Source organism: Macrobrachium rosenbergii, chromosome 51 (assembly GCF_040412425.1).
Source record: "Macrobrachium rosenbergii isolate ZJJX-2024 chromosome 51, ASM4041242v1, whole genome shotgun sequence".
Lineage (NCBI taxonomy): Eukaryota > Metazoa > Arthropoda > Malacostraca > Decapoda > Palaemonidae > Macrobrachium > Macrobrachium rosenbergii.
Window position 1 is genome coordinate 44,004,883 of NC_089791.1, and position 12,500 is coordinate 44,017,382.

The 12,500-nt window shown below is 34.2% G+C and overlaps 1 long non-coding RNA gene across 1 annotated transcript in view; it reads left to right on the forward strand.

Moving 5' to 3' along the window:
• LOC136833546 (uncharacterized) overlaps positions 1 to 11,376 on the forward strand; it is a 29,438-nt gene extending 18,062 nt beyond the window's left edge. The window contains exon 4 of the long non-coding RNA XR_010851500.1: positions 11,277 to 11,376. This is a non-coding gene — a long non-coding RNA (uncharacterized lncRNA). The remainder of the gene's footprint in view (positions 1 to 11,276) is intronic.
• Positions 11,377 to 12,500: the final 1,124 nt, after the last annotated feature.

Sequence of the window (12,500 nt, forward strand, 5' to 3'; positions counted from 1 at the left end):
CCTATTTCCAACCGTTTGAAGTTATATTACCTGTCTACACGAAACTTACTTTCAAATGAACGTCGAAAGACCTGTACCTCTCACGATATTTTTATATATATGGAAAAATATCACAGCGCTACTGACCCCGAAAAATACGACGATTCAGAGCGCTCCCAGATTTCAATAATTTCGAACCGTTTTTCAAACACGCTTCCCACCGCGTTCGGTCGAAGATTTTGTCGATGTTCCAATCGTTTTTGAAATATGTTTTCCATTACGTTTACGGGGGAAGGGTTGCGGCGGGGAGGAGGGCGGGGGAGAAATTTGCGACGTGCTGAAAAGAGAAATAAAAAGAGAGAGAATAAAAAGGTGACGATAGAGATAAGAGAAAATGCCAAGGAATAAAAGTTGCAGTTGTCGAGAAATGCCATCCCGAAGGAGCCCTTAGGTCCTCGATATCTCAGGCGGCTCTCTCGACTTATTGGGTCGTTGCACTTCGCTTTCAAATACCGCTGCCATAAAGGTGCAGTATTCCATTGGCTCTTTTTTTTTTTCCTGTACAGCAGTTTTAATACCCTCTGTGTGCGGATGTGTATATTACATATAAGTATGTATATATCTTCTTTTTCTTTTAACGTGCTTTTTTCCCATTTGTATGGGGTAAGCACGATGCCTTCTTTTGAAGGACTTTGATTTGGCTTTGGGGTAGACTTTGTAGTCTCGATCGGCTGTATATATATATATATATATATATATATATATATATATATATATATATATATATATATATATATATATATTAATATATATATATATATATATATATTAATATATATACTGTATATATATATATATATATATATATATATATATATATATATATATATATATATGTTTATGTATATGGCGTGTACAGATTGATAGATAAACAGATATGTGTCTACGTTTATAGTGAAAGTTTTCAATTAACTTGCATAATACGGACGCAACCCCATGTTGGTACTTTGTATTCATAAGTTATTCAAGGTGTGCACAGTGAGAATAACGTGATATCTCCGTAGAAGTGGAGAGAGAGAGAGAGAGAGAGAGAGAGAGAGAGGCGCGGGATGAAACAACAGAAATTCCTAGAAATTGAATGTAATCAATGTTCAAAGTCTTTAGCCTTGATTAGAAACCTAGACTAAGGTATTAGTCTTCCATCCTTAGTGATCTCTCACCCTCCTATAACTGAGAGTAGGCTTAAGGATTGAATACACTACAGAGAAGCAAGAGGGATTTATTCACACATGAATATTAACTTGCAATTTAATATATACGTCTTATCCCAAGATTAGCTAGAATATTAATTTGAATAACCCAGCGGCACGTGTATACCGAGAGAGATGCTAAGCAGGAGAAAATAATTGAATAAAGTTGGATGTACACTTTAGAAAAACTTAATAAATTTCGAAATTATCTGTAAAAAATAATTGCATAAACCTCGAAATTTACTTTTCGGAAATTGGATATATTTCGAAATTCATGGGAAAAAATTATAGAATAGATTTCTAAATTCGTTTGAAAAAATAATTCAGTAAATTCCGAAATTCATTTAAAAAACTGAATAATTTTCGAAATTCACTTTAAAAAATTATTAAATAAATTATGAAATTCGCTTGAAAAAATTAATTTAATAAATTCCGAGATTCACTTTGAAAAAACTTAATAATTTTCGAAATTCACTTGAAAAAATTATTGAATAAATTTAGAAATTCGCATAAAAAAAATCGAATAAATTTAGAAATTCACTTGAAGAAAATAATTGAATAAATTCAGAAATTAACGTGGAAAAAATAATTGAATAAGTTTTTAAATTCAAATGGACAAAAATAATTGATTAAATTTCTAAATTCACTTAAAACAAATATTTGAATAAATTTCGAAATTCACATGAAAAATATAATTGAATAAATGAATAAATTCAGAAATTCACGTGAAAAAAAAATTAAATTTCCGAAATCCACTTAAAAAAATAATGGAATAAATTTCGTAATTCACTTAAAAAAACTGAATAAATTTCGGATTTGCCTTTTGAGGTGAAAGAGGTATAACCGAAATGGTTGGTATTAGTGCAGCCTAAAGATTTGAGGATGATTTGATATTCTTGATGATTTTCTTTGCATAAGAGGAATGTTAGTAAACGTATATCCTTATTGGTGTTAAATATTAGAGGGGTTTATGAAGGAGTGCAGACAATGAGAGCATAAAGCAGGGAGAAAGGGAAAAAGTAAAAAAAAAAAGTGATAAAAGAGTTTATGAAAGAATACTAAAATTCTTTTTATCTATTTCATTTTACATTCATAAAGAAAGTTAGGCGTGAATGTAATTTAGTAAGTCTGAATAGAAAAGAGAGAAAAAAAGTAATTTACAGAATATGAAGATAAATACATTCAGTTATGCACTTTTCAGAAAAATCGCAAGTAAAAAAGCCTCATTTTGCTCACCACTTGCTCAAAATCAAGAGGAATTTACACCTTGTTTTTATGAATGCTAACGAGAGGCTAAAATGGAAGTCAGTCTTGAATCTTAAAACAGAAGTGCAGCATTTCACTTCTCCTATCTGTGTGTGTGTCTGTGGGCGGGTGTGGGCGTGTTTGTGGCTCTCATTCTGATGTAAATACTTTAATCTGCATGTGAGTGCCTTAAAAGTGGTCATTATTTCTGATGTCATTTTTGTATCATTGTCGTCATTCTGATACATACCTCTTGATTCCTTTATGTATCATTGTCGTCACTCTGATACATACCTCTTGGTTCCTTTATGTATCATTGTCGTCACTCTGATACATACCTCTTGGTTCCTTTATGTATCATTGTCGAGAGCTGTTAATCAGCTCAGTGGTCTGGTAAAACTAAGGTATACTTAACTTTGTCGTCACTCTGATACATACCTCTTGGTTCCTTTAGGTATCATTGTCGTCACTGATACATACCTCTTGGTTCCTTTATATATCATTGTCGACACTCTGGTACATACCTCTTGGTTCCTTTATGTATCATTGTCGTCACTCTGATACATACCTCTTGGTTCCTTTATGTATCATTGTCGTCATTCTGATACATACCTCTTGGTTCCTTTATGTATCATTGTCGTCACTCTGATACATACCTCTTGGTTCCTTTAGGTATCATTGTCGTCACTGATACATACCTCTTGGTTCCTTTATATATCATTGTCGACACTCCTGGTACATACCTCTTGGTTCCTTTATGTATCATTGTCGTCACTCTGATACATACCTCTTGGTTCCTTTTATGTATCATTGTCGTCATTCTGATACATACCTCTTGGTTCCTTTAGGTATCATTGTCGTCACTCTGATACATACCTCTTGGTTCCTTTAGGTATCATTGTCGTCACTGATACATACCTCTTGGTTCCTTTATATATCATTGTCGACACTCTGGTACATACCTCTTGGTTCCTTTATGTATCATTGTCGTCACTCTGATACATACCTCTTGGTTCCTTTATGTATCATTGTCGTCACTCTGATACATACCTCTTGGTTCCTTTATGTATCATTGTCGTCACTCTGATACATACCTCTTGGTTCCTTTATGTATCATTGTCGTCACTCTGATACATACCTCTTGGTTCCTTTATGCATCATTGTCGTCACTCTGATACATACCTCTTAGTTTCCTTTAGGTTATCATTGTCATCACTCTGATACATACCTCTTGGTTTCTTTATGTATCATTGTCGTCACTCTGATACATATCTCTTGGTTCCTTTATGTATCATTGTCGTCACTCTGATACATACCTCTTGGCCCCTTTCAATTTCACACGCCCACACCAATGTGATCAACCGTATTCTTTTTATTGTGGGCCACAATGGAGGTCGATTCACTACTGTGACGTTTTCACTTTGAAAAATTAATAAAATATATTTCGAAATTCACTTGAAAAAAAAGTAATTGAATATATTTCGAAATTCACTTAAAAAAATAATTTATTTCGAAATTCACTTGAAAAAAAAATCGTTAAATATATTTCGAAATCCACTCGAAAAAAATAATTGAATATATTTCGAAATTCGCTTGAAAAAAAATCATTGAATATATTTCGAAATTCACTCGAAAAAAATAATCAAACATATTTCGAAATTTATTTGAACAAAAATCATTGAATATACTTCGAAATTCACTTGAAAAAAAATCATTGAATATATTTCGAAATTCACTTGAAAAAAAAATCATGATTATATTTCTAAATTCACTTGAAAAAAAAATTGAATATATTTCGAAATTCACTTGAAAAAAAAATTTTAATGTATTTCGAAATTCACTTGAAAAAAAAAAGTAATTGAATGTATTTCAAAATTCTCATGAAAAAAATAATTGAATATCTTTCGAAATTCAATTTTAAAAAGTAATGTATTTCGAAATTCACTTGAAAAAAATCATTAAATATATTTCGAAATTCACTTGAAATTATCAGTGAATGTATTTCGAAATCCATTGAAAAAATCATTGAATATATTTCGAAATTCACTTACAAAATCATTGAATATATTTCGAAATTAAAAAATCATTTAATGTATTTCGAAATTCACTTGAAAAAAATCATTGAATATATTTCAGAATTCACATGAAAAAAAATTTAAAATAATTCGAAATTCACTTGAAAAAAAGGTAATTGAATGTTTTCGAAATTCACTTGAAAAAACTAATTAAATATCTTTCGAAATTCACTTTTGAAAATATATTTCGAAATTCACTTGGAAAAAATCATTCAATATATTTCGAAATTCACTTGAAATTATCAATGAATGTAATTCGAAATCCATTGAAAAAATCTATATTTCAAAATTCACTTACAAAATCATTGAATATATTTCGAAATTAAAAAAAATCATTTAATATATTTCGAAATTCACTTGAAAAAATGCTAATTGAATGTATTTCGAAATTCACTTGAAAAAAATAATTGAATATCTTTCGAAATTCACTTTAAAAATAATATATTCCGAAATTCACTTGAAAAAATCATTAAATATATTTCGAAATTAACTTAAAATTATTATCAGTGAATGTATTTCGAAATCCATTGAAAAAATCATTGAATATATTTCGAAATTCACTTACAAAATCATTGAATATATTTCGAAATTTAAAAAATCCTTTAATGTATTTCGAAATTCACTTGAAAAAAATCATTGAATATATTTCAGAATTCACTTGCCCATATAAGTGGAAGAGATGAAAAATTCAAGAGTAAATCATGCCCAATCCTAATGATTTCGGACCCTAATATTTCTGCCAACATGTTGGGCGAGGTTTAGCCGAAATGGCTGTTATCAGTGTAGCCTAAAGACTTTAGGATAATTCGTTTTTCATGGTCCGTTTCTTCGCTTTTTAGTTAGAGAATTAGATGATATCAGTAAACATATAGGCTTTATGAATGTTGAATATCAGAGATTTTACGAAGGAATGCTGATGGTGAGAGCACAGAGCAGAGAAAAAAAGGAAAAAGTAAGAAATTATGAACAGTTGGGTGATAAAAGAGTTTATGGAAGAATACTAAAATTCTTTTTATCTGTTTCATTTTGTATTCATAAAGGAATATACGCGTGGAATGAAATAAGTCTGAGTGGAGAATAAAAAGAACTTTTCGAATATGAAGGTAAATACATTCAGTTATGCACTTTTCAGAAAAATCGTTAGTAAAAAAGCCTCTTTTGGTTCATTACTTCCTCAAAATCAAGAGGAATTTACGTCTTTTGTTTTATAAATGCTAATGAGAGGCTAAAAAGGAAGCCAGTCTTGAATCTTAAAACAGAAGTGCCAGCATTTTATTTCCCCTTTTATGTGTGTGTGCACGTCTGTCTGTGGGCGGACGTGGGCGTGTTTACGGCTCTAATTTTTTTGTAAATACTTTAATCTTCATGTCAGTGCCTTGGAAATGGCCATTCTTCCTGTGAACTCTGATATTATTTATATGTATCATTATCGCAGTTTTTACATATATCTCCTGGTTGCTTTCAATTTCACATGCACAAATCAGTGTGATCGATTACTGGATTACTTTTTATTGTGGGCCACTATGTAAATAGATTCACTCCTGTTAACTTTTAGTTTTCTGTAAAAAAAACTTTTGTGCCGGCTTTGTCTGTCTGTCCGCACTTTTTCTGTCCGCCCTCAGATCTTAAAATCTTCTGAGGCTAGAGGGCTGCAAATTGGTATGTTGATCATCCACCCTCCAGTCATCAGACATACCAAATTGCAGCCCTCTAGCCTCAGTAGTTTTTATTTTATTTAAGATTAAGGTTATCCATAATCGTGCTTCTGGCAACGATGTAGGATATGCCACCACCGGGCCGTGGTTAAAGTTACATGTGCCGCGGCTCATTCAGCATTATACCGAGACCACCAAAAGATAGAGCTATTTTCGGTAGCCTTGATTATACGCTGTACAGAAAACTCGATTGCGCCGAAGAAACGGGTGGCTTTTATACTGTAATCGCCACGTCTCTGCTGTCTCCGAACGATCACAGGAACAGGCATCGATCAGAGGATCTCTCTCTCTCTCTCTCTCTCTCTCTCTCTCTCTCTCTCTCTCTCTCTCTCTCTCTCTCTCTCAAGGGAAAAACCCCGTTTTTATGCAGTTAAGAACTAAACCAACAATCTCGCCGTCTGTGATGATAGTATGCAACGCAACGGCTCTTAGAAAACAAGTATGCAAAGTAATTGCTCACATTTCCATCCTTCATTCTGAAGAAGTTTATTTATAATTACGTATTATTCGAAGATCCTTTGAGCAATTATACTCATGAGAAAAAATACAAGCCACTTTGCCTCGATAAAATTACTATTCCACTTTCCGCCATGACAGAATTACCCAAAAAGGGAAATGATAACATTTAAATCATTTTCATCCCGGGAAATGTCTTGAAGTCACCCTTTATTAGGAAATAGAGTTAACTTTGACTTCTCCAGGAATGGAATTGAATTTAGCCCCGAGTGAATGTAACGGGAAATAGTTACGAATTCTAATCTTACTCATTCTTTTGAGCTCGGATGTTTGATCTGATATTAGTCTTTAATTTGGTATTATTTATATTTCGACGACTCCTGATTTTCTTATTTGCTTGTCATTTCCTGTACGGTGGATCTTGCCAGTGGTATTGGCGTCGTTGCTTTAGTCTGCTTTCTTGATTTTGAAACTTAAGAGCAGAATCTGATGAAACATTAAAGAAAGGTTTTTATAATTCACGAAATGAATATTCAGGTTATCTTAAGTCAGTTCTGAACCGGATGTTGTTATAAATAACTTTATTATTATTATTATTATTATTATTATTATTATTATTATTATTATTATTATTATTATTATTATTATTCAGAGGATGAACCCTATTCAAATGGAACAAGCCCACAGGGGCCACTGACTTGAAATTCAAGCTTCCAACGAATGTAGTGTTCATTTAAAAGAAGTAACAGAAGGTAACAAGAAATACAGAGAGAAGAGATCAGTTATTAGAAAAGAAAAAAATGAATTAACAGATTAATAAACAAACATATAAAAATTTAATAAGTCATTATTAAAATGCAGGGGAGACTGCAGTAATGATAGATTATCCCAGTTAAAACTGAAATATATATTATATAATTTGACACAATATCACTTGTTTTCGAACTCATTAAATACTTTGAAATGGGTGAATATAATTTTCATAATTTGTACGTGCCTCAGCTGAAGGAGTTACGTCTACAATATTTCCGATAAAAATACCGAAATAGATTTGAAAAGGTAAATTATCTTTTACTGAAGGTCTCGGATTTCAGGTTCAAGTTAATCCTTCCCCTTTCCCGTCAGTGTACCCGACTCGGTGCACTGTAGGCATTACTTAAGGTTGTTTGCAGCCCCCCCTTGGTCCCCTAGCTGCAACCCCTTTCATTCCTTTTAATGTACCCCGTTCATATTCTCTTTCTTCCATCTTACTTTCAACCCTCTCCTAACTGTTGACTCATAGTGCAGCTGCGAGGTTATCCTCTTGTTACAGCTTTAAAACCTTTTTGCTGTCAATTTCCGTTTCAGCGCTGAATGACCTCATAGGTCCCATCCCTTGACCTTTGGCCTAAAGTTTGTATTCCTAAGTTAAACCTAGAAATTGGAAAAAATAACAGTGTGTCAATATTTTTCATGTATTTTCCCCATTTTCCTTGTTAAAATCAGTAAATATACAATATGTAATAGGCTATCTGTTTTTCCCGTAACTATATATAACAACATTATAGCCGTATTTTAGCTCTTTTTTTTTTTACACTTTTTCCCCGGCTTGCAACATGGCCGGATTGCAAGCAAAGTCCATATATGGCCATTTTGCATGCATATTGGTCAATTGCTCGGCAATAGACTGCATTTTACCCTACACCTGTCCAATTTTTGGACGATAGGTGGTTCCGGGTAGAGGCGTCCTTCCTGAAAGTTAGAGCGTTCTATTTATATGCGTTTTATTCACTCACAGGGTGAGGTTGCAACCTTTAAGCTTCAGATAACATTCTACACTTAGTTAAGTGGTTATGGATTTCACAGCACCCACCCGTACGGTGTAGAGAAGTTTAGTGTATTATTATTATTATTATTATTATTATTATTATTATTATTATTATTATTATTATTGTTGTTGTTGTTGTTGTTGTTTTTGTTATGGTTTAAAATTTACACTCATTCATATATAGAATAAGTATTAAATGCCATTGCACTACTAAACCAGCTTGTATAGGACTGAATATCCATATGTGAGGAAAGAAAACCTGAAGAAAAGAGAAAGTACATAAATTTAAAATAAATAAATCAATTTAACTCAGCACATGCATAAATATATCCTCTATATTCTGCTGTATAGAATACGGTGGGTACACGTATATTTACTTTTTCAGTGTGTAACGCTGAAAGTCTGTGGGCTATGATATCTGGTAACACTGGTAGATCCCGTAGTGGGGTAGTGCCGTCAGTGCGCTTTATGCGGTGCACTGTAGGCATTACTTAGGTCCTTTGCAGCGTCCTTTCGGCCCCTAGCTGCAACCCCTTTCATCCCTTTTATTGTATCTCTGTTCGTATTCCTTCTTCCATCTTACTTTCCACCCTCTCCTAACAATTGATTCATAGCGCAACTGCTTTGAGGTTTTCCTTCTGTTACGCCTTTCAAACCTTTTTGCTGACAATTTCCGTTTCATCGTTGAATGACCTCATGGGTCCCAGCTCTTGGCCATTGGCCTAAATTCTATATAAGTTAGAAACACTGGTGGATTAGCAGGATACCAAAGATTAGAAATGGTTTACCAATTATTTGTACAAAATTACAACAAGGAACAGGAGACCTTTATACATGATCATTTAAATAATGAACCCAAAGATCAAAGCTTTTACTGAAGAAATGTACTCAGGATCCAGTAACTATTGATTGTCTCAGGTATTCTGATGAGATTTTCTCCTATTATTCATGCACAACTTTCTGACTCTACAGGGGTCGTCAAAAGTAATGTATTTATAATAACTGCCACAAGAGAGAATTGATATTGCTAGATAGTTTACTATAGTTAGTGAGCATAACGAAGTTCTTAATTCGCCTCTACACGTTTAAACAAACTAATACCTCCAGACGTTTTGCAGAAAAAGAATCTCTCTCTCTCTCTCTCTCTCTCAGTTTACTATAGAAAGTAATCATGACAAAGTTCTTAACTTGCCTCTACGCGTTGCAACACACTAATACCTCCAGACGGTTTGCAAAAATCTCTCTCTCTCTCTCTCTCTCTCTCTCTCTCTCTCTCTCTCTCTCTCTCTCTCTCTCTCTCTCTCTCCCCCAGGGTACGCTTTATTATGGATAAAGTCAACCTCTTTCATCCTCTTCCAAAAATTCATTCCACGCCTGTCTTCTTCTGTTTACTGCTATCTCCCACCACTTTATAACATTTTCCTGTTTTCCTATTTGGCATCCCATTTGCTACAACTACAGCAAACGTGATCAACATATTTGATCACAGAAATGAAAACCAGAGCAGGTTCCAGCATCTACACGATGATTCGTTCATTCGCTAGTGTCATTTATGGAGAAACAAATCCACAGTTATGTATGGGTACACATATTTAGAAATAAATCTCTGCAGAGAGCTCTCGGCGTTCGATTCCCCTTTTCAATCTGGCGCGGTGATGTAATTTAGAAACACTTGCCAAGCAAGAACGCAAAGACTCAAAACATACGAAACTGTTTATAAAACAAGGAACCGGTCTTTAAAAGAACCATTTCAAGACTCGTGCTACAATGGGTATTTTTTAGTGTCATATATCTTTAAGGAATCGGGTTGCGCTTTGTTAATTGAAAAGTCAAAAGAGTATCAGAGGGAGGAATGAGATTTTTATGTATATTTCGAGAGCGATTCTTTTTTCGGAATAGCTTTTTGATTATTGGCTATATGTGAGTTTTGGTCAGTATTCCAAAGGGGACGTATCCTGGGCTGATATCAGTTAACCCAGTCCAATCTTAACCATTCTTGTAAAGATTACAATTGTTATTACTCATAAAACTAAATTACTGAAACTGTATATCAGTTCCAAAGAATTTGCTGTGAATAGCACCGGATCAGAATGGTACCAGTAAAGCTTTTACTGTGATCGGTTTATTCTTTATTAGTGACTGTAATGATAAAAGAAAGGTATTTGTAAAATTGGTTTGTTTATATGAAGTATAATTTTTTTTTTTTTTTTTTATTTTGTAAGTCGGGAGCTTGAATCGACTTTCAGTACCGCAATCCTTATTTGGGTCATTTTTCACTCGTGTTTTTTATGAGATTGTAAACATTACCGCCGTCCATTTGTCATTAAATTAAAGCTGAACTCATGCATTTCAAAATATATTTTATATGCATATGCCAATTCCAGTTATACATAAATTTTTTTAATTTTTATTGTAGATTTTATCCAGGAAGTTTTTTAATTTCTTCAATTTTTATTGCCGCATTATGGCTTTCTTTACTAGGAACGTCCCTTCTGTGTTCATTATAACTGTCGTTATTATTATAGATATCACAAACAGTAGTAACAATCATATCGCGACAAACGTTACTGAATTCTTATGTTTTCGAAAGGACTTTGAGCGTAATAAGAATTCAAAGTAATTTTCTTCAAAATCGTGATTCTTCTAACCGTCCAATAAGCATTAGATCATACCTACAGTGGATTAAAGCAGGTGTGACCTCATCTGTAGAGATCCACGATCCTTTCTACATACATTGACTCCTCTACAGGTAATGATAAGGGTGAGATCATGCAGTGGGTTACAGCAGGCATAACTTCGTCGGCAGAGGCCCACAGACCCCAATATTTCAGGCACCAATTTCACGGTAAGTCTTCATTCTGTATTGCATTTGATTCTGATTGCTTCCCCTGGACGGTCATTTGATATTTGCAGAAGCAGTGTTTGCATTCTCCATTAGTGTATTGTAACTTTTTTTTGGACAGTTTTTTATTTTGTAGTACAAACTATAGATGTACGTGGACATTCCTCTTTGCGTAATAAAAATTACAGATAGAATTATATTTTCCCCACCTGTAATGCAGGCATGCAGACATGCAAATAAATAATAAGAGTTCACGAACATCTGCAAATTGGGTGAAGGGTCAAGCTCTCTCTCTCTCTCTCTCTCTCTCTCTCTCTCTCTCTCTCTCTCTCTCTCTCACACAATAAAGGATTGGGTGAAGGGTCAAGCGATCTCTCTCTCTCTCTCTCACACAATAAAGGATTGAGGATTGGGTGAAGGATCAAGTGCTCTCTCTCTTTCTCTCTCTCCACACAATAATGGATTGGGTGAAGGGTCAAGCGATCTCTCTCTCTCTCTCTCTCTCTCTCTCTCTCTCTCTCTCTCTCTCTCTCTCTCTCTCTCTCTCTCTCACGTCCGCACAATAAAGGCTTCAGTGAAGATCAAGCCCTCTCTCTCTCTCTCTCTCTCTCTCTCTCTCTCTCTCTCTCTCTCTCTCTCTCTCTCTCTCTCCACACAATAAAGGCTTGGGCTTACTTGCCCTATAAATGAAGGCATTTGTAAAAGATTGTGTTACGCTAATGAAGTATTTATTTATTTATAATTTTCACAGACATCCCATATTTCGTTTGGCAGATGTAGATGACGCTCGGTCATTAATAAAATTTCACCTTAATGTTTCCAGGGGGGGGTTGCCACCAGTGCACCTCACTCGTTGCACTGTAGGCATTACTTAGGGTTCTTTGCAGCGTCCACTTTGACCCTAGTTGCAACCCCTTTCATTCCTTTTACTATACCTCCGTTCATTTTCTGTTTCTTCCATCCTACTGTCCACCCTATCCTAACAGCTGATTCATAGTGCATCCGTGAGGTTTTCCACCTGTTACACCTTTCAAGCCATTTTACTGTCGATTTCCGTTTCAGCGCTGAATGACCGCATAGGTCCCAACGCTTGGCCTTTGGCCTAAATTCCGTTTCCTTCTATTCCATGTC